The 23,494-nt window shown below is 48.2% G+C and overlaps 1 protein-coding gene across 5 annotated transcripts in view; it reads right to left on the reverse strand.

Annotated features, from left to right (window-relative positions):
• NCOA1 (nuclear receptor coactivator 1) overlaps nt 1-23,494 on the reverse strand; it is a 298,889-nt gene that overhangs the window by 70,007 nt on the left and 205,388 nt on the right. The window lies entirely within an intron of this gene.

Here is a 23,494-nt window from a genome sequence, read left to right on the forward strand (position 1 = left end):
AAGCTGAGGAGTCAGTCCAGGGAGAGGGAGCTGTTGTGGCCAAGCCAGGTAATGGAGAAATTCAGTGCTGAGGATGGAACGGGAAACAGGAGCTGACGTGAGGCACAGACTGTCAAGAAGCATGAAGCCCAACAGTGTTTCAGTCGCGCATATCCAGCCTCTGATCACCCTGAGTGCGCGCAGAAAGGAATTCTGGCCAATCTGGATTGTCTAATGGCCCTTTCCCTTTGCACTGTTCTCCTGCAATGTGCGGCGTGAGCTCTCTGAAAGCGACTGCAGTGGAACCACGGTTCCCAAACTTAATCCGTTCTGGGAGTCTGTTCGATTCCCGAAACAGTTCGGGAACCAAGGCGTGGCTTCTGATTGGCTGCAGCACCTTCCTGCAGCCAATCAGGAGCTGCGGAAGCCGCGTGTCCGGCTTCCAAAGAACGTTCTCACTTCCGGGGTTTGCGTCGTTTGGGAGCCAAATTGTCCGAGTACCAAGGCGTTTGGGATCCAAGGTATGACTGTATTTTGATTGCGACACACAAATTGCAGAGATTAATCTGAAGGGGGACTGAAAAGATACATACACAGCCCTGCCTGCAGCTGAGGATTGCCCCGGCCAGGGTGGTGGCGGCGGCTGCTGGAACCTTCCAGCTCTACGGTTCTGAGTAAGAGAATACTAACATTCTCTCTCTCTCTCCAGTTGCGCATGCTGGGGGACAGAGCTGGGAGGCACAAAGGTTTCCCCTCCCTACAGGACAAAAGATTTGCCTCCCGCAAAGCCAGCCCCTGGGCCAGGAGCGCAGGCGAGGATCAGGCCGTCTCAGAAGGAAGAATGGCTTATCTTGCTGTTTCCACCCCAACTTCATATATTCACATACTTAAGAGTAATGCGGTGGCTTTCCATTCTAATCCTTTAATTGGGCTGTGGAATCCTCCTCCAACTTTAGCAAAATAGTTTCATACAGCGCTTCCAAGCCTATTATTCAAAAGGATTAGCGGGTGGAACAAGGCGCCACGGCCTTCGCCATTGTGCCCGGGAGCCCTTCCCCTCTCTTGGCTTCAGAAAGACGGGGGCATTCACAGACATTTCTAGGCTGGAAGCAGAATTAAGATCAGGAGAAGGACACCCGCCCCCCCCCCCATGCAATGTCTCCCACTCCCCAAACCTGGCCTCCACTTTCATTTAACACACACTTCTTGATGAGCATTTAGATTCTGTGGTACCACTTTCACATGCATTTCAGTACGTTGCAGAATTAGGAGCACCTCTCGGTTAGCTCTAGGCAGGCTGGAGGCTTGGAGCTTGCAGGGGGAGAGGGTGTTTGTGCCCTGAGCTAGTTTCTGCAGCCAGGAGCAGCAAGGGGCAGAAACCAAACACAAATGGTGAGGGCGATAGTAATCCTCTCTTGCCTTTCGCAACTTGATGTAAAAAGGACCAGTGTGCTTCTAAGATGAAAACCTCCCAACAAACACTAGCCCAAAACAGGACGTGGCTGATGTTGGTGTGCTCCAACTGGAAAACTGGGGGCGGGGAGGGATTCTCTCTCTACCACAGCCCTCCTCACTCTTAATAATAATAAATTTTATTTATACCCCACCCTCCCCAGCCAAGACTCAGGGCAGCTAACACCAGGTAAAAACAATTGATTAAAATACAACTTAAAAACAAGATTAAGTACAACATTAAAACGCAGCCTCATTTCAGTAGAAACTCAAATCAAAAATGTTTTGGGGATGAAAACATCAAATCTTCACCAAGGCCAACTATCCAGACTGGTCCTACGTGGGCCAGAAAAAAGCCAGGGAAGTCCCCAAATAGGAGTTCTATCACAGAAGGAAAAAAGAAAGAGGGGAAGGGGATCAAGCTGATTCCAAGCCAAAGGCCAGGCGGAACAACTCTGTCTTACAGGCCCTGCAGAAGATAGGCACCCCATGATTGTAATTGACCGATGCCGTTTATGAAACCACACGCTTGTTAAACTGCAATAACTAAACAAAAGTTTATGTTTCAATTTAACCCTGATTGGACTCAGTATTGTACCAGGTAGGGCCTGGGGGGTGGCAGCGAGAAATAAAGTGGCGGCACAGGGATCAATAGACGGTGAAACGTCCGGGGACCCTGTGTGATCGCCCCACCCTGACACAGACCAGTGGAAGCTGGCAAGCTTGGATTGGTTAACTGGATGAAAAGGTGGAAGGCTACAAGTATCCCCATGTGCTCTCGAAGCAACACAGCTCCGCACCACCTGCCTCCTCAACCCTCCCCTTCTGGACAGCAAAGGTGTTAAGAGAGCCCTTCTCTTCGTACGAGCAACTGGGGAAGCAACAGAAGGCGAATAACCGCAGCTCCCTTGATGCAGAGCTTTGATCTTCAGTTAATTAAAATCAAACCTGAAGAGACTCCGGTGCGGACATCGATCAAGGGCTTGACACAGAGTCATGCCGTTCATTAGTACTTTGGTACGGAATTAGTCCAACACGGCCCAACCCACAGGAAAGAACAGGCAGTGGGAAGATCAGCAGAAGGATTTTGGGGATCAGCAACACACAGGTGTGTTCGCTTTTTTGTGTGCAACTAGAGGGGAAAGGAGAGGAAAGAGGAAAGGTTTGCCGTGACAGCAAGGCTGCATGAGGGTTGGGAAAGTGAGGCTAGCTAGAGCACCTGCAGTCATCAAAAGCTGCAGAGGCAGGAGCAGGGACCAAAGCAGGCTGCAGATTGCCTATGGAGTGGCTGTCCTAGTTTCTATCACTCCTGGAGGTGCCATTGTACCTCCTGAACTGTACCTTTAAAGCTGACCTTTAAAGCCCTAAACGGCCTTGGTCCTGTATACCTGAAGTAACGTCTCCATACCCATCATCCAGCCCGGACATTGAGGTCCAGTGCCGAGGGCCTTCTGGTGGTTCCCTCGCTGCGAGAAGTGAGGTTCCAGGGAACCAGGCAGAGGGCCTTCTCAGTGGTGGCACCTGCCCTGTGGAACGCCCTCCCAGCAGATGTCAAGGCAATAAACAACTATTTTACATTTAAAAGACAACTGAAGGTGGCCCTGTTTAGGGAAGTTTTAAATTTCTGACGCTGCATTGTTTTTAATATTCGGTTGGAAGCTGCCCAGAGTGGCTGGGAAACCCAGCCAGATGGGCAGGGTATAAATAATAAATTATTATTATTATATTACTATACCGCCCCAGACTGTGGGTGAGGACTCACAGGACGGAAGGCTCTCCCATACAGAAACCAATTAACATTTCCTGTACATAGAAAACAAGCATACCAATGAGTACAGAATTACACTTGGGATATTCTACATAATACACACAGTAGATTTTCTTGTGTGGCATGAAGTTCTGTTGGAAGAGATGCCACCTGCAATCTGAGGAAGTACAACACCCCACTCGCCGTTTGTGAGACTGACCAGGTCAGCCTTTCCCCAGCGGATGCTCCCCAGATGTTTAGAAGAGCAAATCCCTTCCATCCCCAGCTAGCATGTCCTCACAGCGATTTATTTCACTTTAGCACTGAATACGAAGCTTGGCAACTTGTCAAATCCAGAACCATACTGTTAGCATCGCATATTCCGGCAGGTTAGGGCCTTGTTAATTTGTTTGCTAATCCAGCCTTGGTCAGAACGGTCGCCATCTACATCATTAGAAAAAAATAAACTGGGTGTGCAAAGCAAGTACAGGTATCCTACCGATTTAGGGCTTCTGGCTTTATAAAATGTAGGATTCAGCCGCACTGAACTCAAACTCTCAGCTCTCCAGTGTGGTCCTAAAATGGATGTTGTCTGAATTCAGTCCCAAGGCATACCTGGGAACTGAGATGCACTGCTGGAAAATGATGCACTGTGGAAAGACCTCAGGATGTTGGTGGGGTTTTTCACTGTGAAATATTTCTTGCTCTTTATGGCATTGTCACTATCTAATGCATTTAAACCTCCACAAATCTGCCTCCAAGGTGCCCTCGGGCTTTTGGCCTTCCACCGGAAATAGCTGCAATCTACGTGGCTGATTCATTCAGTCAGGAGGTGAAAATCCAGCTATACGTTGCTTCATTTCTCTTGAAGCTTCTACTTCACTTTTCATTTATTAGCAATCATTTATAGTGCTCCTCGAGCAAATTACTTTATCGTCTTTCTCTTCAGAGGGAATCTCTCACCGTACCCCTCTTGCCATTGTGACTTCTGCCAGGTGACGCCCTAAGCCACGGATGGGGAGCAATTTCCAGCTTCAGGGACATTCGCGTCCTGTTCTGGGCAACTTTCTGGGACCCACATGGCAGTGGTAGGTGGGGACAGAGGTAAAAAGGGCAGAGTGACGGATGTGAATTTTACTTTTGTAGAGCAAGCTCATTTCTGCACACCCCCGTCCTCTATCCTCCATCCTGGCAAACCATCAGAATCCAAGGGCACAGCTCAGCCAGCCAAAAACACTCAAGGAGGGTGCTACCGAGGGGTGCAGTGGGCAGGAGATATTGTCTGGGGAGAGTCCTAAGGGCAAGATAGAGGGACCGGGAGGGCAGCAGTTGGCCTCTGGCCCTGAGGTTCTCCACTCCCACCTTCAGCCAAGACAAGTTCCCTTTCTCTTTTCATATGCCCCTTTCTTTAGCCTTGTTCGTACTAAAATCATGGTTTGTGGGGTTTTTTCCGTTATTAAAAAAAGTGCAATTCTAAATCAACTGTTTTGTAAAGCACGGTTCTGTTCACAGAACATTTGGGTTCTGCAACAATGGGACCTGTAAGGAAATGGTGTGGTTTTGAAGTGCTCCTCTTCAGGATTACAGCCAAACAATCCCCTCCATTCAATCCCCCTCCCAAGATTTCAACCCCCCCCCCCGAAGCCAGTCAGAATTCCATGCTCACTGAGCATGCTCAGTCATTACTATGCTACTGGGGGGGGCTTTCTTCCACACCATTCTTTTTTCTAAAGTCCCCCCCCCTAAATACTTCTACAAAGGTTCCCCAGAGCCTGTCGATGCAACCTACTTGTGTGTGGGGTCACCCCATTTTGGATCCACAGGGATTCACGCTTGGAGAATGATTTTGATATTAGTGCACTGCTTTATTTATTGTTTCCGTTTTGTGTCCTGCCCTTTGTACCACGGGTGGCAGGCCAGGATAGCCAGTAGTAAGAAAATGTGAAATGTAACTAAACAGTAATTAAAACAGCAACGCAATGTCTCATCAGACAATTAAAACTTAAAAGCCGAATTGTGCTGGACTCAGTGGGCGTTTGCTCGGATCCAGCAAGACTTCTGGGAATGGCTCACTCGCTAAAGCAGTCTCCACCAACCTGATGCCCACAAACTGATTTGGGCTACCAAGTTCCCATCTGCCCCAGCCAGGCTGGTGAAGGTGGCACTAAAGAAACTGGTCCATGATATATCAAGCCCTTAGTAACAATTTCTTTCTTTCTTTTATATAAAGCATTTCCAAGGCATTTGCATTGTTCAAGGCAGCTAACAGCCGAACCAAATCACGAAAACCAAAATACAAGTAGGTATTAGGGATCGCCACATAAAAGCTCTCATTCCAGCAGACCACGTGCCTGTCCGGGGTGGGTGCTGGGGAAACGAATTTCCTGAGGCCAAGGCATTCCACAAATGAGGTGAAACCACAGAAAAGGCTTTCACAGCACTCCCTCCTGACCAACCCTGATTTGGCCACAGAAGGTGCACAGAAGAGTCTCTCCCTGGCTGATGTCAGGGAGCAAATGACAAGAGTCTTTTCAACATTTGCGATCTTGCCGTTTTGCGAGCAAGGTAAAGGTAACGGGACCCCTGACCGTTAAGTCCAGTCGCAGACGACTCTGGAGTTGTGGCGCTCATCTCACTTTACTGTCCGAGAGAGCCGGCATTTGTCCACAGACAGCTTCCAGGTCATGTGGCCAGCATGACTAAGTCACTTCTGGTGAACCAGAGCAGCACACGGAAACACCATTTACCTTCCCGCCGGAGTGGTACCTATTTATCTACTTGCACTGGCATGCTTTTGAACTGCTAGGCTGGCAGGAGCTGGGACCGAACAACGGGAGCTCACCCCGTCGCGGGGATTCGAACCACCAACCTTCTGATCGGCAAGCCCTAGGCTCTGTGGTTTAGACCACAGCGCCACTCGTGTCCCTTTTTGCGAGCAAACATGAGTCCAATTAACTCACTAGAGCCGACGAACACCACTGAGAATTTTTCGTGCACATTCCCCGCTGAAATGAAAGGGGTCTGGGAAGCAGGAAGGGGGGTGGAGTCTCTCCAGAGTTCGGCGTCCTTCGTGTCTCATTACGGAGCAACCTTTTCAAAGCATAAGCAGAAACCACAGAGGCACCACCTCCCACAACAGCAGCAAAAGGAAGCCATTTCTAGCGGCTGCACATACTGCATTGGTGCCTTATGAAGTTGAAAAGGGCTGGTTGCCTGAACTGTGACAGGGGGAATTATGCAGCACCGACTGAACATAAAATTAATGAGCAGTGACTGCCTGCTGATGTACGACTTCTTAAGGAATGTGATACTAATTGCACATCTCCCCCTCCCCCCATTCTTTAAGCAGCCATTCATCCAGAATTGGTTCGTACTCCACCCATCAAGACTCAACCAGAGCTTTTCCAGTAGGTCCCCCAGAAAATGTTCCTGATTTCAAAGGCTGGAGACAGAGGCCTGGCTCCAGGAGTCATGGTTACTTGTCACGGTCTGACCCCCTGTCAATGTGCTTCAGGATCCTGTCTTTCCATTCCCTCTTCCCAATTTCTGGTTCACGTGGCTGGCCTGAAGGTCCAAAACGAACACACTGCGCTTACCGCAAATTAGTTTTTTGCCTCCAAGTCCGAACTGGGATCCCGGCTGAAAACAGCTTTCTAATTCTGGTTTCATGGCAAATAATGGGCAGCTGGTAAAGCATGAGCCAACGTTGTAAACAACTGCCCAAGTTGTTGGAAAGCTTATGGACGGAGAGTCTTTTTTCTCTCCAGGATTTCAGGGTGCTGAACTGATTCTGCTTGGGGCTTCGAATACCTGCTAAAGGGGTGGGTGTGTGCATGTGTAAATAAATAGGCTGCCCTGGAATTTCCGTCAAGAATTTCCTTCAGGAAATACTTGCCTTTTTCTCTGCCAACCTTCACACAGTCAGCCCCACATGAAAGAACACACAGCCCTCCAGTCCCCTGGCTTCTCAGTATCTCCAGCTGAAGGAGGACCACAGTGTCACACCTCAGGATTAAAAGGGAATTTCAAATGGGAGTCCCTCTTCTGGAGCTCGCATAGAATGGTTAGCCCGGCGACCTTCTGGTGAGCTATTATGAGAGCAATTCATAAACTGGCATGGAGAAAAGGGATAGAGGAAAGTTTTTATCCCTCACTCATCTCGCTAGAACTTGTGGATCTTCCATGGAGTTGATTGTTGGAAGGTTCGAGACACATAGAAGAACTTTTTTGTGCAGCACTAAGTTAAACTATGGAACTCACTCCGATAGGAGGCAGAGATTGCCACCAACCATAATAATAATAATAATAATAATAATAATAATAATAATAATAATTAATTTATTACTTATACCCTGCCCATCTGGCCAGGCCTCCCCAGCCACTCTGGGCGGCTTCCAATAAAATATTAAAATACAGTAATGCATCAAACATTAAAAGCTTCCCGGAACAGGGCTGCCTTCAGATGTCTTCTAAAAGTCTGGTAGTTGTTGTCCTCTTTGACATCTGATGGGAGGGTGTTCCACGGGGCGGGCGCCACTACCAAGAAGGCCCTCTGCCTGGTTCCCTGTAACTTGGCTTCTTGCAGTGAGGGAACCACCAGAAGGCCCTCGGCGCTGGACCTCAGTGTCCGGGTAGAACGATGGGGGTGGAGACGCTCCTTCAGATATACTGGACCAAGGCCATTTAGGGCTTTCAAGGTCAGCACCAAGGCGTTAAATTGTGCTCGGAAACATACTGGGAGCCAATGTAGGTCTTTCAAGACCAGTGGTATATGGTCTCGGCGGCTGCTCCCAGTCACCAGTCTAGCTGCCGCATTCTGGATTAGTTGTAGTTTCCAGGTCACCTTCAAAGGTAGCCCCATGTAGAGTGCATTGCAGTAGTCCAAGAGGGAGATAACCAGAGCATGCACCACTCTGGCGAGACAGTCTGCGGGCAGGGAGGGTCTCAGCCTGAGTACCAGATGGAGCTGGTAGACAGCCGCCCTGGACACAGAATTGACCTGCGCCTCCATGGACAGCTGTGAGTCCAAAATGTCTCCCAGGCTGAAACTCAATATGGAGGTCGGATGGCCGAAGTATTGGGAAATTTTGGAACAGGAGGGAGATAAATTGAAATTACAAAGTCATGAGAAAATGAAACATAAAGTACAAAATTGGTTTCAATATCATCAAATAATGGAGTTTTTCAAACAGGATAGGAAAATTGGCTTCCAGGTGGAAAAATCAAAACTAGAGACTGAATTGTTAGAACCCAATACTAAGAATTTATCAAGAATGTATAACTTGCTGCTGAAATGGAATACACAGGATGAAACAGTTAAATCGGCTATGATTAAGTGGGCACAGGATATTGGTCATAACATTATGTCTGCTGACTGGGAATGGTTATGGAACACCGGTATTAAATTTACGGCATGTAATGCCTTAAAGGAAAACATTATGAAAATGGTTTATAGGTGGTACATGACCCCAGTCAAGCTGGCAAAAATTTATCATTTGCCCGATAACAAGTGTTGGAAATGTAAAGAGACTGAAGGTACCTTCTATCACCTTTGGTGGACATGCCCGAAGATTAAGGCTTTCTGGGAAATGATTTATAATGAAATGAAAAAGGTACTTAAATGTACTTTCCCTAAAAAACCAGAGGCCTTTCTCTTGGGCATTGTCGGCCAATTGGTGTCAAAGAGGGATAGAATTTTCTTTATGTATGCTACAACAGCAGCAAGAATACTCATCGCAAAGTATTGGAAGACACAAGATCTACCTACTCTGGAAGAATGGCAGATGAAAGTGATGGACTATATGACACTGGCCGAGATGACAGGCAGAATCCGTGATCAAGGAAAAGAGACGGCGGAAGAAGAATGGAGAAAATTTAAGAGATACCTGAAGGACTATTATCAACTTGATGAATGTTAGAATGTTGAGGTTTGCAGGAAAAAAAAGGGATACAGTGACATAAGAACAGACTATAGAAAAGATTAAGATGACAGAGGTTGGAAAGGAATATTTAGAAGTTGCTAAAAAATTATGGACATTGGGATGCAGAAAGGGGGGGTATGGGGGAGTCCCGGAAAAGAGGTTTATGAAAAAATGTTATGAAATTATACGTGTTTGTATGTCTTTTTAGGTGTTTGTTTGTCTTTAAAAAATTTTGTAAAACCAATAAAAATTTTATAAAAAACAAAAAACAAAATGTCTCCCAGGCTGCGCACCTGGTCCTTCAGGGGCACAGTTACCCCATTCAGGACCAGGGTAGCTTTAAGAGAGGATGAGACAAATTTACGGAGAGGGCAATCTTCGGCTTCCAGCCATGATGGCTATGCTCTGCTTCCTCAGTTGGAGGCAGCGATGCTTCTGAATGACAGTTGCTAGAAATCACAGGAAGGCAGAGCTGCTCTTTTGCTCGAATCCTGCTTGAAGGTTTCCCACAGGCATCTGGTTGGCTACTGTGGGAACAGGATGCTGGACTACAGGGGCCATTGGCCTGATCCAGCAAGCTCTTCTTATGTTCTCATTACACAGTGCTTCTCGCCAGAGCAAAGACGATTCAGGGCATGGCTAGAGACCTTTCAGGCACAAAACGGGGGGGGGGGGCCTTAGAGGGACAGGGCCTGATCCCAGTCAAGACTTCAGCATTCAAAGCGGGGCCGAGTGGTTAAGACTGGTCACCTCAGTGTTATCTGCTCCTTCATTATTGCTTCCGGCTCTGATAAGAAACCACTTGGGGAATGTAAACATGCAATTCAACATTTCATGTCAGAAACTCCACTTGAGAGTGCAAGCCCTCCCCAAAGGTTAACACAGTGCTGTTTCCAGTAATGGGGACTTCAATGATTATTTAGTTTTCCTCCAGATATCTGGGAAGGAGCATGAAGGCAGTGGCGCCAAGGCTTCGACTATCGCATTCGTGGTCTGAATGTGACCCATACTGGGGCAGGACAGAAGGCAGGTATTTCAGCCCTTAAAGGCCAACTCTTCAGAGCCCATTCAAGTCCACTGAATAGGAAAGACCAGCAAAGCACAGCTGAGACTCCCAACTCCTCTTTTTTTCTGATGCCAGTGTCAAATTCAGTGGGGACTTGGGGGGAAACTGGGGGTTCTAGATTTCACATTCTTTGCCCATTGCCAGCCTCTCCTCTTCCATGGCAGAATAGTGAGCCTGCAGAAATTGTACAGGCCTGGATGAGGGAAGACGCAGGGGCAATTCCTCCCCTGCCTTCATCGTCTCTCCTTCCCCTTGTTCTATATATTTAGCTGTCAAGTAGATTGAAACTGTCAGCAGATGAATTAGAATTTTATTGACTTGCTTCATAGGAGGGAGGGCTCTATAAAATAAACGCACGCAGAGCAAAGAGCCCAGCGCTGCTGCGCAGACAGAATTTTACAGCAGTGACTGGAGTTTGTATCTGAAATCAATCCCTGATAGAAGCCAGATTCAAGGGGAGGAGACAGGGAGGCCAGTTTTTATAGATGGGGGCAGGAACTCAGCCCTACTGAAATAAAGGGGTGGAAGAGTTTGCCGGCTCACTGGAATTCATGACCCGAGGGGGAAAAACATGGCTCGTTTACAGAGGATGTGCTTTGCAGAAGCATGCTAAAAAAACCTCTTGCTTATACAGGGCTGCAGGTGGCTGGTTGAGAGTCTGGAAGCTGCAAAACACAGCAGCACCCAGGCAAGTACAGTCATACCTTGGGATAAATATGCTTCAGGATAAGTATTTTCGGGTTGCACTCTGCAGCGACCCGGATGTAACGGAGCGTGTTACTTCCGGGTTTCACCGCTCGCGCATGCACAGACGGCCAAAATGACGTCACACGCATGCGTGGAAGCGGTGACCCGTGACCCATGCACGCACAGACACGTCTTACGTTCTATTCAGGATGTGAACGGGGCTCCGGAACAGATCCTGTTCGCATCCCGAGGTACCACTGTACAGTCCAGGGTGCCGAGGACTGGCATGTCCCAATGCTGGCACTTCATGAAAACAATCCCAATTTACTAGTCTGTAGAACTGTAAGGAAGGGGGAGGAGAGGAGGAGAGAAAAGGTGATTGGCAAATCAAAGGACGCTGGTAAAGGGAACTCCTAATCGCTGTCGTTGGACTTGGAGGAAGAGGAACCGATGGAATCAGGAGAGGCAGGAGCAGGCACCCTGGAACAGGACTCGGACATCATTGGGCCCAAGACAAGAAAACCTGAGACACATAAACTAAGGCCCCGACTGACTACCCCCTTTCAAGTGGGACCTCTCCAAGGGCCCTGGATCTTTGCTCCAAGACCCTCTTGTGCGGCCAAGTCTGCGCACAACTTCAACAAGACCCAGGAGAGGCGATTTGAGTGCCAGGCTTTAGGCCAAATGGCTGCCTCTTTAAGGGTCTCCACTTTCCAACAAGGATGCAGAACTCGAGAGGTGTCCTCAGGCTTCAATACTGTTAGGTATTGGAACACCATCCCTATCCATCCCAATACAAGCCATCTCTTCCCATGGGCCTGTCCAGGGTTCTGAAACACCTGCTTCTCTCTCACTCTGGTTCCTGGCTTGTTCAGTTGCTATGCAGTCTCTGCCTCTAGGTTACCATGTGCTCCAAGACAATGCGCAGCTTGCTTCCACCAGGGCAACTGGCACTGGAACATCAAGGGGAAACAGTGGGTCCAGGAGTACCCCCAAACAGTGCAAGTGCTCCTTTAAGGGAAGCAATACCCAGGTTAGAACTGGCTATTAACCATTATTTTCTGGTTTTCCTTTGTAACCTATAGGCCAGTAACCTGATTAGATGACACAGTTCTGGCAATTTGAGAAAGACGTCCATTTCTATGTCCACTCTCTCCATACTGTCTTATGAGCCTCTTGCGTCTCCCTCAGCCCCCCTCCCTAAAAGAACCCCCTGTCAAGTCCTGGTCACATTTTGAATAGAGTGGAACATAGAAGTGTGAGATCTTCCTTATCTGTTTCATTCCAAAGCTTGGGGAACACAAAGTGCCTCTTATGGAACACATGAATCAATTCACAATTTTGGTTTCCTTTAAATCAAAGAGGAAAGACGCGAACTCCATTAAAATTCAACGTAGCTAAACTGACACGATTAGATTTAGACTGACAATCAAGCTCTGATAAGATCATGATCCAATTTTAGATATGACATAGCCTTTAATGTGGCACCACCAAACGCGTTGATTTAAAATCCTTTATTTAATTTCAAATCCCCTTAATTTGCAAGTCAGAGGTCTGCAACCACTCTGCTGATCAAGCTTGCATACAGTAAGCATAATTCTTTTTAAACTCCTTCTTCATACAAAACAGTGGGCAGCAGTAATAATGATGGAGAATATTGGTGATTCTAACTGTCAACTATGATTCTTAGCACGAGAGTAACAAAAGCAGTAAAGTTCTTATAAGATTCAAGAACATATGGATTGCCTTGCGGAATCAGGGCTGTGAATTCAGCAGATTATCTCCCCCAAAAGCCAGCCAGACACTGCAAGCTAGCTCTTGTGCATAGCACCCTGACTGCATCTCTCCAAATCTATCATCCCATGGCCTCATCGCTGCAGGAGGAAAATGCAGGGGTCTAAATCAGGGGACTTGATGCTGTGCAGAATGCAGAAACAGACAATAGTCACCTGAAACACCCTGGGCAAATAATAATAATAATTTATTATTTATACCCTACCCATCTGGCTGGGCTTCCCCAGTCACTCTGGGCGGCTTCCAACGGAATATTAAAAACAATACAGCGTCAGACATTAAAAACTTCCCTAAACAGGGCTGCCTTCAGTTGTCTTTTAAAAGTAAAATAGTTGTTTATTGCCTTGACATCTGCTGGGAGGGCATTCCACAGGGTGGGTGCCACTACCGAGAAGGCCCTCTGCCTGGTTCCCTGTAACTTGGCTTCTCACAGTGAGGGAACCGCCAGAAGGCCCTCAGTGCTGGATCTCAGTGTCCGGGCTGAATGATGGGGGTGGAGACGCTCCTTCAGGTATACTGGAGGCTGTTTAGGGCTTTCAAGGTCAGCACCAACACTTTGAATCGTGCTCGGAAACGTACTGGGAGCCAATGAAGATCTTTCAGGACCGGTGTTATATGGTCTCGGCAGCCACTCCCAGTCCCCAGTCTACTCTGCCGCAAAGCTCTTCTACAGAGCTCTCTCTCTCTCTCTTTTTAAGTAATGTTTTGGAAGAAAGAACCAGGTGTGAAATCAAAAACTTTAACAAAAGCAGTTGTGTTCCAGCAGGGAATTTAAAAGGGATTAACACTGCTGAACAAACACATGTGTCAGGGGTTTAGGTGCAGAGGCACGGGCAAGGGAGGAAACAGAGAGCGAAGGGGAGGAGACAGAGGAAAGGATGAGTGATGACGACGACCCGAGATCTCCCAGTCTTTCCAGTGAATCAGAGGATTCACAGAAAGGAGCACCAGTGGCCAGGGCAAGGGGGGAATCTAGAGAGGCACCCCAGGAAGATAGAGCCAGAGGAGACTCAGGGGGGAGCAGCTGGAAATCGGGACCAGCGTCACCGCCAGGAAGTAGGGAAGAGGAAAGGAGCCAGGGGGGAAGCGCTGGCAGCTCACCACAGGAGGGAGGGCAGGAGTCAGGAGTGGCCACACCTCCATCGGGGAGCGAAGAAACGGTTAAGAGGAAAGTGGAAGGTTGGGCGCGCGCGCCAAGTTCAAATGCAGAGGAAGGCGGCGCAGTGAGCAGCCCCGAAAGGGAACCAGGTCCTAAAGCCCGGCGCAAGGAGGCAGAAGGGTCCGGGTCAGCGTCAGAAGAATCCCGGAAGGAAGAAGCCCCGGGGGGTAGAGGGACCCAGAGGAGGACAGTCAGGAGGAAAAGGTGGAGCAAGGCTAGGATATTAAGTTGGTGCGCACGGGGCGGAGACTCAGACGGAGCCTCGCCGATCTAGCTAGTAGACGTAGAGTTGCAGACAGCAGCGTGAGAATGGAAACTGTAATTCAATAAAGACTTTTACTTAATGACCGCTGGCTAGCGTGATCCTCTGTGAGCTAGGATCTTGAAGCAGCTCTGACAACATGCAAATCCACAACTGCGAAAAGTAATTTTCAGACTTAACTTGGGTGTCCAAGTTTGATTCCTTCCAAAAGAAAAATCTGATGTATTCAAATCCTGCTTTAAGAGTTCAGGGTGGATTTATTTTTTTAAGGGGTGGTGGTGGAACGCAAGCACCTGGACTCTGTGGGACATGGGGTGCTCCACAAGGAGAGGTGCCTGACCCACCAGGCAACTCACATTTGAAGGGCTGCAGCACAGGCCTTTCATGCAAAAGGCCACGGGTTCAATCCCTGTCATCTCCAGGTAAATGCGGAGAGTTACTTCTGTCTGAAATCCTGGAAAGCCGTTGCCAGTCAAAGTAGACAATACTGCGCAAGATGGACCAATGCCAAAACTGTTATAAGGCAGCCTTTCTATGTTGCTCCTGTTTTATTAGCAGAGCAACACTGCTGGCTTCCAGTGGCCATGGTTTAAGCTTTTAAGGGTGTCCGGTTTCAGTGTGCATTCTTTCGGCCTGATTTTATTTGATTGATTTAAAGTTTGTCAATAGTCCTGGAAAATTTAATTAAATCAAGCTGCGGCCTGCTTTAATTAAGGGGATGTAAATTAATCCATATGGGAGATAACAGGCAGATGCTGCCAAAGGGCTGGAGGCAGAGCAAGATCACCTCTGGGTCTGTCCCAGCCCACGATCCACAGGCAGAGAAGAGAAGCAGCAGCAAGTGTTGCAGGAGGTGTGCCTTGTTGACGCAACCCGGGCAGATATGGGTCAAAAAACAGCTTTGGAAGGGAGCATTACTAGGACTGCTCTAAACATTTCAGGTGCTTGAGGAAGAGAATTCGAATGGCACCCAACATACACTAATGACACGGGTCGCAATTCATCACAATACTCTCCATCTTAAGCCTCTTTTTTGGGAGGGTGGGGATCACTTTGCAGCTTGTGGCCGGTGGTGGGAACAGAGTCAGTCTGGTACACTTTGTGGGTGGGGGGGGCGGGAGAGGAAGACTTCTCAGAGATGACACGTAACAATTTGGTCGATTGACGCTGCATGTAAACTGCTATTGCAGGAAAAAGCTTTAGGTTGCTGCTTTGGGAAACTCAATGCTGGGCTTTGTGGACCTTGGCCTAGACCAGCAAAAGACTCTCGTAACCAGAGGGGTCCTATGCAAGATGGATCGGCAGCAAGCAACACTGCTTTCTCCAAGGTGCAGACATTCAAACCTCCTTCCTCATCCACTTGCAAAAAAAACTCCAACCCAGCAAAATTATGACTTCATCAAGAGAGCTTTTCTTCTGCTCTCTGGCAGACTGGGGCGCCGAGTGCTTGAAAAGCAGCATTCACGGAGCCTCACTGGCTCAGAATCGCCATGCAACTTTTGTGGGATGGCGGAGTGCTGAAAAATTAACTGCCTGGCCCCTTCCTTTGCCTGGTTTATGGCTGTCTTGGCAGATGCACCCTAGGCTGCTGCCACCGCCGCAAACTCCGTGTCCTGCCAACTGTACATTACTAGCCTTGGAAGGGCTCCAGCCCCGGGAAAGCCGCTCTCCCTTGGGCTCCTCCCTCTAATTCCGAGGGAGAGAAAGAAATGAGATGCTCTCGGCTGGGGAGGAAGAGGAAGAGCTGCCCTCTCACCTCTTCACGAGGGGCAAGCTTTGAAATCCGTCAGCAGGAGGAACTGCCTCTGGGGAGCACTTGGCGAAGGGAGACTGAACTGGGGATTGTTTCCATTCATTGCTAACTTCCACCTGCTGCTCCGCAGCTCTGCTGTTTGCAGAGAGCTCCAATTAGTGCTCTCGATGCCGGAGAAACATCCATTAAAAATTTCTGCTTACGGAATTTGAAGGGGATTTTTTTTTTTTTGTCTCTTTATTTGAAAATCCCTCCCTTCGCTGCATTAGAAATTCCACAGCAGCCAGTCTCTCTTTTCCTACTTAGCTATTCCCTGAACTTATTTGCAGCCAGGAACCTTGTTAGCCCTGGCTTCTGGTTTTGAATGTCAGAGGGCCTACAATTCAGACCGTGTATAGAGTACCGCCAATAAGTAAGCGCAGCACAGATCAATCACATCGGCTAAAATTGTGTAAAATTATTTTTCTTTTCCAGATTATGCTCAACCCTGGGAAGGGATCCGTATAGCTAAGCCACAGAGCCTTGGCGGAGCTAAATCTTTCTTTGAAACAGATGGTAGCAGAAGTGTGGAGGGGAAAGGAAATCATGGTGTCTGAACACTCGTCAGAGGGCAGTAATATTTACTCCTGGGCAAAGAGACCTTCCCTTCAAACTGTCTGCAAGCAAGTGGATCAGCTCTACATTGCCCTAACAATCCGGGACACTGGGATGGTCTGAACCAGGATTTCTGCCCTGGTGAATTCCTGCTGTAGACCTTCATAAGGAAGCAGCCCAGGAAAGCAGAGGAAACAGAGCATAGTAATAATTAACAGGTAACGTAGCTGCACATGTTTATAGCTCTTTCTGCTCCAGGAAGGAAGCATTTACAAGCTCTAATGAAGTCAGCTTCATCATCTCTTCTGCATCACTTGGCCTGTGTCCTAGAGCTCTGAAAGGCATTTCCTTTGCACCACTCATCACTCCTGGTGGGTTCCTGAAGCATCCCGGCTCCAACCACAGGCAGAGTGGGGAGAAGGAGCCCCTAAGTTTCACTGCAGAGTGACTGGTGGCATCTGACTCTTCTGCAGCTGAGCAAACAACATTGCAGCTCATTAGGCTTCTGCTGCCCCCCCCCCCATGCAACTCTGCTGGGCAACTCACTGCACCACATCCTATCTTTGTAATGAAAACTGTTCTACTGCTTTGTCTAAGGCTTTGAATTCTGCCTGGGTCTGTGCATTTTATGCCTCTGAATATTCATGACAAACTGAAAAACAACAAGAACAACAACATGCAGAATTATTCCGAGACCTTAAGTTTCAATTTTCAAACAACACTGCAAGATTCTATTCCTCGCTGAATGTGGACAATGGAAATCAGGTAAACGTGCAGGTATCAGGAAGGCTAGGCAAGGTTTTCCAGTGGTTTGGGGGGTAGGGAAAAGAATTTTCATAAACTTGTGTGAGTCCCTCTCGTATGGCGTGCCGTTTTATGTTTCTTAAGGTAAAGGTAAAAGTAAAGGGACCCCTGACCGTTAGGTCCATTCCTGGCCGACTCTGGGGTTGTAGCGCTCATCTCGCTTTATTGGCCGAGGGAGCCGGCGTACAGCTTCCGGGTCATGTGGCCAGCATGACTAAGCCGCTTCTGGCAAACCAGAGCAGTGCACGGAAACGCCGTTTACCTTCCCGCTGGAGTGGTACCTATTTATCTACTTGCACTTTGACGTGCTTTCGAACTGCTAGGTTGGCAGGAGCAGGGACCGAGCAACGGGAGCTCACCCCGTCGGGGGGATTCGAACAGCCAACCTTCTGATCGGCAAGTCCTAGGCTCTGTGGTTTAACCCACAGTGCCACCCACATCCCTCTTTATGTTTCTTAACTCCCTACAATCACCACCGCTTTACCTTACATCCAAATATCCATGTCCTTCTGCCCCCTCTTGAACAAACATCTCGAGGCCTTAATCTTGCAGAAGGCAGCAGGTGAGTACTGAGTTCTGATTCTCCTGTGCCCCCATCAGGACCAGAGCTCAGTAGGAACTTTCTTGCTGAATCCGTCCAAGGGTTTTCCTAGTCCAGCATTCTGTTTTCAACAGCTGCCAGCCAAACACCTCTGGAAATCACAAGGAGGGGAGCAGGGCTTGAAGGCTCCTTCTCTTTTTCTTGCCTCCAGGACCTGAACATGGAGCTCAGTCCCCACCTTCTCTCCTTGCCCTTTCACCCAACAGTCTCTCCGCCCCAGCCAAAACTCTACAAGACCCACCTGTCCTCAGTCTTTTAGTAAAGACTCCTGCGCCTTATGCTTAGGAGAGCAAACCTGGGGGGGGGAACCATAAACAGACCTAATAGTGGTACTTTTCTCAAGTATATAATCTGCTTAACCTCCAAGGGCTGCAGTGTGAAACATATCCACACATCACATTTCCCTGGGTACCCAGAGGTGGAAGATCACCAATGAGCAAAAACAGAAATCTAATGCACAAATTGGTGCTAATACCTGCTGGAAAAGGCATGCCAGCAATGGACAGGCCTGGAGCCCAAAAGGTGAGTGAGGCCACAGACACCTTCTTGATGTCTCACACTCAGATGCATGCATCCCGTTCACCCATTCCCACTGCCCCCGCAATTCATTCATCTCCCACGCTTAAGATAGAAGATCTTCCTGTATAGCTAGGTAAAGGTAAAGGGACCCCTGACCATTAGGTCCAGTCGTGGCCGACTCTGGGGTTGCGGCACTCATCTCGCTTTATTGGCCGAGGGAGCCGGTGTACAGCTTCCGGGTCATGTGGCTAGCATGACTAAGCCGCTTCTGGCGAACCAGAGCAGCACATGGAAACGCCGTTTACCTTCCCGCTAGAGCGGTACCTATTTATCTACTTGCACTTTAATGTTCTTTCGAACTGCAAGGCTGGCAGGAGCAGGGACCAAGCAACGGGAGATCACCCTGTTGCAGGGATTCGAACTGCCGACCGTCTGATCGGCAAGTGCTAGGCTCTGTGGTTTATCCCACAGCGCCACCTGCGTCCCCTCCTGTATAGCTAGTAAGCTTTCAAATAATAAAGCAAAACTAACTGCTCTGTTAGAGGCAGAGCTGGAGAGCGGAGGCCACAGGGTGGATTTAAAGATGTTGTGGGCCGCATCCGGCCTCCCAATCCCTGCCTAAGATACTACTCTGCCATCGTCTCGTGCCCAACAGCCCAGAGTTAAATGGAGCGAAACTGAAAAGGTGCAATTTCCTTCCTCCAACCCTCCCACCCCCACAAACAACACGGTCAGCAGAAATGAGACCAGCTGGTAATGGAGAGCAAAGCTCAAGGAACCACTCCGTGTAGTAGCTCTTGCTCTCGTTAATGTTCAGCCATGCTGTGCCCTGCCAAGAAAACTAATGACTGCTGAAGAGGCAATAAACGGGAGACTCTCAAGCACTTACCTGATAAGAAACTCCCTTCTAGTTTCATCTGTAATGTGCATGAAATGTGACACCCCTCAATACCAAACAGGAGTTTCCAAACTACCTGCCCTGTCTAAATTCTGTCTGACCTCTGGGTTCCACAGAATCACTCCTGAGGCAACAGGAAGCAACGGAAGAGATAATAATAATAATAATAATAATAATAATAATAATAATAATAATTTATTTATACCCTGCCCTCCCCGGCCAGAGCCGGGCTCAGGGCGGCTAACACCAGTAAAATTACAGTAAAAACATAATAAGGGGGGGGGGGGAATTAAAATACAGGCTAAAATGCAATTAAAAATGCAGCCTCATTTTAAAAGTAGCCAATAGATCAAAACCATAAGGGGAGGGAAACATAAGGGTCAGACTGAGTCCAAACCAAAGGACAGGCGGAACAGCTCTGTCTTGCAGGCCCTGCGAAAAGATGTCAAGTCCCACAGGGCCCCAGTCTCTTGTGACAGAGCTTTCCACCAAGTCGGGGCCAGTACTGAAAAGGCCCTGGCCCTAGTTGAGAGCAGTCTAACCGCCTTCCGACTTGGGACCTCCAAAGTGTTGTCATTTGTGGAGCTTAAGGTCCTCCGGGGGACATACCAGGAGGCGCGGTCCCGTGGGTACCATGGGTGTGTTTCCTGCATATACAGCCCAAATGATGTGTTTTTCCAGGAAGGCTGGCGCTTCTGACGCCCACAAAAAGGCACAGGGAAAATTTCTCTCTAGGAACCGTTTAGCATGTATGGGAGTATTTTTCAGTTGTCAAAGCAAAATCAAAATTTGAGCAGAGGGAACTGGATCAAATGTAGTTCCTTGTCCGAAACTTTGGGATAGTTCCCGTCTAAAAAGCTGTGGAAAATAATGCAATGATAAAAGAGATTGTTTCAGTTATATCTAGAATGCCCCATTAAGCAACCACTGTTAGTCTTCTGAGAAAGCACACCTGAAAGCTACAAGGGCAGAGACAACTTCACTTCGATACTCTATAAGATTCCTTAGTGCAATATGAAATAAATTATTTAAAGAAACTGTAAACGTTCAGTAAATTTCTGTTTGTCCAACACAGCCTTCCCCAGCCTGCTGCCCTTCCAGTATTTTGGACTACAACTCCCACCAGTATGTCCATGCTCGCTGTGGCTGATGGGAGTTGTAGTCCCAAACAGAAGGAGGGCACCAGGGGAAGGCAAACTGATGTGAAACTTGTAAGCTTTCATATCCTCACAGCATCAGAGGTTGATATCATTAACATCAGATTACCATTTTTACCCAATGATATACGGTTGCCCACTAGAGAACCAGACCATTGGTCCATCTGGGTTATAACCACCTACAGTTCAGAGAACAGATCTCAAGTGTTATACAGATACAGTGGATGCTAGGGTTGCGAACGTGATCCGTGCGGAAGGTACGTTTGCAACCCGCAGCATTCGCAACCCTGCGCACGCGGAGGTCGTGATTTGGCACTTCTGCGCATGCGCAAAGTGCGATTTAGTGCTTCTGTGCATGCGCGAGCGCCGAAACCCGGAAGTAAACTGTTCCAGTACTTCCGGGTTCGGCACAGTGCGCAACCTGAAAACACGCAGCCTGACTGTACCTTTACCAGTCATGTTATCCTTTAACAAGCCTGCAACTGGACATGTCAGAGACAAACTCAACATCTTCTGCCCACCAACTACGTGTGCTACACTTGAGCTAGGGCCTGTTTCAAAATTAGATTCAAAACATTGTGCATAAATACCAACATACAAAATTTGACACACACACAGTTGTTGGTTATTTTGTTTTTTAAAAAATTAAGCCAACTCTCTACACTGGAAGAAAGTGAGGAATACAGATGACTAGAATCTCAAGACACTTTCGCAAGTACCAACAACACCTCTCTGTCCCCAACACATTTATATTTAACTTGGGACAGGAATAACATGGTTCCTAATGTGGAAAGCATCCATTTTACTTTTGACAATAATCCTGAGAAGTGCGAGCATCTAAATAAACAACAGCAGCAGCAACGAGGCAGGAACGACCAGGAGGGCATCATCAGTTGCCAAGGCCTCCTGCAAGCGCGGTATTTTACCTCCAAGGAGCACAGATGACAGGAGTAAGGCCATGAAAACATTATGATCGGAACATGCATATTATGGGACACGGCAAATCTCCTTTGCAAAAGCCTGAGGCCCTCTCCCCCACCCCCTTGCATCTTGGGACGCTGAGCACAGCCTTCGCTCCCAGGCAAGCTGACAAGTTCCACGCCCAGCGCTTTGTCTTTTGAAAAGAGCTGCTGGTGCCACAAGGCGAGCGTTTCATTCGAGGAGAAATATGGAGCGCCTTCTTCCAAGCTAAGGAGGGACTGCTGCAGGGCAGGCCTTGAGCTGCTGGCAGAGCCCCATTTCTCATGCTCCCAACCCTTCGCGATTCAGCCACAGTGGGAGGGCAGGGAAGGAGAGAGGCACCGCTCCCTCGCCAGGGCCACTGAAAGAGCACAGAAACTCTTGGAACTTTTCTCTCGCTCTCTCTTTTTGGAAATATGCATTATTTCCACCTGGATATTTCCACAGCCACTGACTCTGTGAAAGGGCTTCTCTCCCACTGCCTCTTGCCCCCACCCACCCAAAAACGGAAGCTGGGCAATGCAGGATGAGGCTGAGCAACACTGGGGAGACCTCAGTGGATGGATTCTCAGGGCGCTTTCCCATGCATCCAGGCTCTTTCTACAATTAATATTTTTATTAAACAAACACCTGGATTCCAAAAGACTTAAAACCAGAGATTTACTTTTAAATGTCAGTTACAATGTCATTAAAAAAAAAAAAAGTACAGTGGTACCTCTGGTTGGGAACGGAATCCGTTCCGGAGGCCCGTTCGCAACATGAAAAGAACGCAACCCGCAGCGGTGCGTCTGCGCACGTGCGGGTTGCGATTCGCTGCTTCTGTGCATGTGCGTGATATCATTTTGCGTTTCTGCGCATGCGCGAGCAACAAAACCCGGAAGTAACCCTTTCTGGTACTTCTGGGTTGTCGCGGGATGTAACCTGAAAGAATGTAACACGAAGCGGACGTAACATGAGGTATGACTGCAACTTGGTTTAAAATGAAATCTGAATGTAACATAGGTAAAGGTAAAGGGACCCCTGACCATTAGGTCCAGTCGTGGCCGACTCTGGGGTTGCGGCACTCATCTCGCTTTATTGGCCAAGGGGGCCGGCGTACAGCTTCCGGGTCATGTGGCCAGCAGGACTAAACCGCTTCTGGTGAACCAGAGCAGCGCACAGAAACACTGTTTACCTTCCTGCCGGAGCGGTACCTATTTATCTACCTGCACTTTGACGTGCTTTCAAACTGCTAGGTTGGCAGGAGCAGGGACCGAGCAACGGGAGCTCATCCTGTCGCGGGGATTCGAACCGCCGACCTTCTGATCGGCAAGTCCTAGGCTCTGTAGTTTAACCCACAGCGCCAAACACGTCCCCAAATGCAACCCAGCAAGATGTAAACACTGAAATGTCCTCTAGCTGCTATACCACACTGCAGATGTAGGTAGGGGAGCCTATCTGGGGGCGGGGAGGTCTGTGTTTGAATCCCCAGCCTCTGCCTTGAAGTTCACGGGTGACTCTGGGATAGTCGGCCTAACCTACCACAAAGAGTTTTTGTGAGAATTCTTGTAAGGAGAGAACTATGTATGCTGCCTTAAGTTCCCTAGAAGAAAGACGGGATATAAATGTAATTAATCGGTTGACCAATCTAGTGAATGAATGAAGAAATGAAATATCTTCAGAAGGTAGCAGCTCAAGATTCTCTTTCAAACACACTGAACTGAAAGCCCGCTTTTAATGTGTGATGTTGTTTGTATATTATGTTGGAAACTGCCCAGAGTGGCTGCGGCAACCCACTTAGATGGATGGGGTACAAAAACTAAGTTGTTATTCTTGTTTTCTTCTTTGGAAAAGGGGGGTATTTGACTTCTAGGACAAGTGTTATAAATTAAAGGGTCATGTATTGTATTTATTATTGTTACAAATGATGAATATTTTATCCACCACGCCAAGCAGTGAGAAAATGTACTTTCCATACTGAAAAACCAGTATTGGGGAGTGGTCAGTTTGTTGGGCTAAGACCAGGGAAACCAGGGTTCAAAGCCCCACTGAGTGATATTGGGCCCATCACTGTCTCTCAGTCAAACCCACTTCACAGGGTTATTGCAAGGTTTAAATGGGGACAGAGAGAACCATATGAGCTCCTTAGAGGACAAAGGGTT

The sequence above is a fragment of the Podarcis bocagei genome (assembly GCF_964188305.1).
Source record: "Podarcis bocagei genome assembly, chromosome: 3".
NCBI lineage: Eukaryota > Metazoa > Chordata > Lepidosauria > Squamata > Lacertidae > Podarcis > Podarcis bocagei.